This window comes from Sylvia atricapilla, chromosome 27 (assembly GCF_009819655.1).
Source record: "Sylvia atricapilla isolate bSylAtr1 chromosome 27, bSylAtr1.pri, whole genome shotgun sequence".
Taxonomy (NCBI): domain Eukaryota; kingdom Metazoa; phylum Chordata; class Aves; order Passeriformes; family Sylviidae; genus Sylvia; species Sylvia atricapilla.
In genome coordinates this window covers 3645373-3650659 of record NC_089166.1, presented here as the reverse complement: position 1 = coordinate 3650659, position 5287 = coordinate 3645373, and positions in this window count along the sequence as shown.

Here is a 5287-nt window from a genome sequence, read left to right as displayed (position 1 = left end):
CTATCTATCTATCTATCTATCTATCTATCTATCTATCCATCCACCTCATATACATACGATCTTTAAGGTCCCTTCCAAGCCAAATCATTCTAATTCTATGATAAGAAAGAAATTGTTCCCTGTGGCACAGGGTGCCCAGAGAAGCTGTGGCTGCCCCTGGATCCCTGGAAGTGTCTGAGGCAAGGCTGGACAGGGCCTGGAGCACCCTGGGATAGAGGAATATACCTCTGTACATGGCAGAATGGGGGACTGGATGGGCTTTCCATCTTGTTTTGGGTTTCCATCCCAGACCATTCCATGATATACACATGTGAAGAACAAGCGATAAGCAGTTACCATTTGTTTTATATGGAAGTGAAACCAAGGAACTAAGAAATTTGTCAAGGATCATAAATCAGTTGCAGAATCAGATATTAAAGTAAACTAACTTAAGTACTTCTTTAGTTTGGACAGGAAAGTGCTCTGAGATCAGTTGATAAGAGTGGAATAAAGCACTAATATTCCTAAAGCAACATCTTCATTTTGTGATGTCCAAACAGCTGGAAGAAGTGAGTTTTTCCAGCATAAGTGCAGTAACTCTGTGTGCAATTCCTCTCCTATTTCCTCTGCAGCAGCCCACAGCAGCTCTCAGGCTGCCACACGAGTCTGTCCTGCAGGTTCCTTACCTTGTGTTCACTCAAGGGTTAAGGAGTCTGCAAGTTACAAAGCCCGCTGTGTCTGTGTGGGAGTAAATGTCATATCCCACTGCACAGGGTATTTATAGCACAGCACCATTTGGGAAGTGAAACTTTTGAATGGTGAAGTTTTTAAGCAGTTGCTTCAGGATGAAGTTCTGAAGAACAGAACAGCCGAGACCCCGTTTGTCACTCTGGCTCGAGGTGGCTCCAAATGTCACAGTGAGAGCAGCGGGGTCTGAATGGGGCCACCTCGGGTCTGAGAGTTGCAGTGCCCACTCACAGGGAGGGTTTGTGCAGCCGGCACGTCAAACTCATGTCTCCACAGGAGCACGGAGCACTGCTCTGCCATCAGCACCACAGTACTGGTGCAGGAGCTCTGCCCACAGACACGGCTCCCAGTGCTCCCTGGGAGGGACACCCTCCACACGGATTCTCCAGTGTAGCTGCCATGGCCAGACACCAAACTCCAACACCACCTGAAGGAGGGGAGACCTTGACCCAAGAACAGAGACTCTGGGAATGCCAGCACATAAGGCATGGGGCCCTCACCCCTCCTGTGCTCCAAGCTCAGCAGCACCAACGAGGGCTGGACCTCAGCTTCTGCGTGAGGGATTAGGACAAGAGAGCAAGGACTGGAGTGGCAGGGGGCAAAGTGGTCAGAATCCCATGGAAGTCAGAAGACCAAGTTAAAATGGTGCCATGTCACTGGGATTGGTGGGATGATGCTGGAAATGAGCCAAGGTAGAATGAGCTGCCTCCATCTCTGGATCCAGACCGAAGCCACCAAATCCCTGCCTAGTTCAAATCCTTGTACTGTAACATGCTGCTCTTGGCTCAGACACATGCACCAAATGTGGAGCACCAGATCAGGAACTCCCAGCCAGGAGTTTTTCCTGACCAGCAGTCCCATCATAATCAATCCAGGCAGGAACAAAAGGTTTCTGTGAGGCTGTGGGTGCTCTCTGAACTGTAACTGTAATCACAGTCTTGACACTGCTGGGGCACCCAAAAGGAGGACACTGCATATTTCACAGCAATTATTAATGCAGCTATTTGTGCTAACTCTCCAAACCAAGTACAGATACGCCCTGTGCTATTTCCATAAACAGCAGCACAGCTGTATTTGCTTTCTCTCCATGTGTGCTGGTGCTCAGAGCTACTTGTGGGTTTGATTGCCACAAGAGAAACCCAAGCCAGCCACAGGAGCCCGTGGAACCAGGATGGAGGGGTAGAACAGAGCCCGGAGGGGCAGAGCACAGCCCAGAGGGGCAGAGCAGAACTTTAGGGGCAGAGCAGAGCCCAGAGGGGCAGAGCAGAGCCCAGAGGGGCAGAGCAGAGCCCGGAGGGCAGAGCAGAGCCCGGAGGGGAGAGCACAGCCCGCAGGGGAGAGCACAGCCCGCAGGGGCAGAGCACAGCCCGCAGGGGCAGAGCACAGCCCGGAGGGGAGAGCACAGCCCGCAGGGGCAGAGCACAGCCCGCAGGGGCAGAGCACAGCCCGCAGGGGCAGAGCACAGCCCGGAGGGGAGAGCACAGCCCGCAGGGGCAGAGCCCAGAGGGGCAGAGCAGAGCCCAGAGGGGAGAGCAGAGCCCGCAGGGGGAGAGCACAGCCCAGAGGGCAGAGCACAGCCCGCAGGGGCAGAGCAGAGCCCGGAGGGGCAGAGCAGAGCCCGGAGGGGCAGAGCACAGCCCGAGGGGCAGAGCAGAGCCCAGAGGGGCAGAGCAGAGCCCAGAGGGGAGAGCAGAGCCCGCAGGGGGAGAGCACAGCCCAGAGGGCAGAGCACAGCCCGCAGGGGCAGAGCAGAGCCCGGAGGGGCAGAGCAGAGCCCGGAGGGGAGAGCACAGCCCGGAGGGGCAGAGCAGAGCCCGGAGGGGCAGAGCAGAGCCCGGAGGGGCAGAGCACAGCCCGAGGGGCAGAGCAGAGCCCGGAGGGGCAGAGCAGAGCCCGGAGGGGCAGAGCACAGCCCAGAGGGCAGAGCACAGCCCGCAGGGGCAGAGCACAGCCCGCAGGGGCAGAGCACAGCCCGCAGGGGCAGAGCACAGCCCGCACGGGCAGAGCAGAGCCGGGCCCAGTGCTGCTCCTGCTCCGGTGGGTGGGACAGGCGGTGCTCTCACCCTGCTCCAAGCACTGCTGGGGCTGCAGAGGTGTCGGGAGCTCCGAGTGATCAGGATGTGCTCCTGCTGCTCCCGGCTAAAGAGCTCTTCCCATCTCTGAGGTGCACCCGTGCCGCCACCGTGGCTCGCTGACTGCAGCATCATTGTTACACCATTCAATCTTCATTCATGCCTTCAAGACATTCTTCACAGCTGCATGAGTGACAAACTTCTCTGCCAGTAACACTGAGACCACTGATTCATTTCGCACAACTTAACCACAAGAAAAAGCAGAGTGTTCTGGATTTCAGTGTTGAACCTGGGCTTGTGACAAGTTCCACATGTGCTTTTCTCAGTCCTGTCCACCTCCCGTCCTCCTTCTCCAACAACTACAGAAGATAACTCCAATGGAAAGTGTGGCTTGCTCAAACCCACAACATGGGTATTAAGGTCTTTTATATTTTGTCAAAAGCTTTGTTTGCTTTTCCCTCCACTGTGATAAAAATATCGAGGTCATAAATACCCCTAAACGCAACACCACAATCACCTCAACTGCTCTGGCAAAAATAACCTCAGACTTCTAAAGGCAAATTATGTCAAATGTTGTGACCAGCTATTATCACAACTCCTGCGTCACTTCTTTCACTTTGAATTAGGAAGAAATGCTCCCTGGGAGGGAGGTGAGGCCCTGGCACAGGTTGCCCAGAGATGTGGCTGCTCCTGGATCCTTGGAAGTGTTCAAGGCCAGGCTGGATGGAGCTTGGAGCACCCTGGGGTAGTAAAGGTGTTGCTGTCCATAGCAGAGGAACTTTCCCACCCAAACCAGTCTCTGACTCTATAAGGATGATTCTTTACTCAGGGATGTTGGAGGTTGTGTGGATCCCAGCTCTGTGACTCTAACATGCTCTGCCCAAACATGAGACACAGAGTACATGAACCCCAAACTCAACTCTCTCCATACACCCAACCCAGAGCTGCTCCAGGAAGGACTGAAACCCACCTTCATCCACCGGCTCTCTCCTTGGAGGGCTGACCTGATGACAGCAATCCCACTCTCCATATTTTCCATGCACAATTTAACCAATTCCACAAGTTCTGGAGTCAGCTGCAGAAAATCCTGTCAACTACAACACACAAGGTATGACAGTAGACTACTGTGATGGGTTCTGTTAACTCAGGGCTCATACCCAGAGGTAAACAGGCAACATGGGACTGTTCTCCAACACAACCATACAATCATGCAATCATACGATTTCCTGGTTGGAAACGACCTCTAAGACCACTGAGTACTACCGACATTTAATCAACTGACACAGCAGCATGAAAGAGCTGTAGGGAATTAAAATTTCTGTCCCAATTATGCAAGGAGTTTGAGCACGAGGCCCCTGTGCAGAGCTAGTGTGTGCTGAAGGTGAGGGATGTGGGATCTTGCCATTGCCCATTCCACGGCTGCTCCAAGCACCATTCTCGTAGTTCTCAAACACAGACTTCTGCCAGAGCCGTGAATCATTCCCTGCTCGTGTGTCACACATGGAGGCCAAATCCAAAAGGAATGAGCACTGGAAGAAATTCTTCCCTGTGAGGGCAGTGAGGCCCTGGCACAGGTTGCCCAGGAAAGCTGCGGCTGCCACATCCCTGGAAGTGTCTAAGGCCAGGCTGGACAGGGTTTCAGGTGACCTGGGATAGCAGAAGGTGTTCCTGCCCATGGCAGGGGGTGGCACTGGATGAGCTTTAGGGTCCCTTCCAATCAAATCCATTCCATGTTTCTGTGGTTCTTTAAGTTCAGCAGAATCCTTTCTTGAAAGCTCTGAAACTATCTCTGAAATTATCTATTTCCCATGGCTCCCCCACCTCACTGAGTCAAGGACCGAGTCACCCACACCCACCCCTTCCTTTAGTATCAAAGCAAAACATAACCGTACTTGGGCAAAGTAGGACCCGAATAATAAAGCGTCGTTTACTGGGGAGATCAGAGTTAAGTTATCATAAACTTATAGTGCTCGAAAACCTCCCCACGGCAGGTCTGACACCTCCCACTCCCCATCACTAGGAGGAGCGCCGGCAAAGGGGACACACTCCTGTGGCCCTTCCCTTGCCATTTCACCGGAAAGGGCGATGGAGTCTTAGACAGGGAAAAAAAATAAAATCAGTAGTAAGTCTCAGCTTCCGGAGGGAATGGCAACGTAATTGGGCGTGTCTCTGGAGCGGCTGCTGACAGGGAAAACGCGCTACGGCGGCACCGAGGTACCTCCGAGGTGACTCCGAGGTGATCTCAACACGTCTGTCGCCCCGTGCCCGAAGGAACCGAGGGACCCTGCGGGGAGCGGCACCGGGCAGCGCCACAGCCAACATGGCGGAACACCGTGAGGGGAGCGGCGACCGCTCCCGACCCCGCCCCGCGTGGCCGAACGCGCATGCGCAGCCCGACAGCGCCCGGAGGAGGCGTGGGGCGGGGCCTGCTTGGTAGAAAGCCCCGCCCACTTCTGGGAAACTCAGCCGGCCGGGGCCGCGCCGGGGGC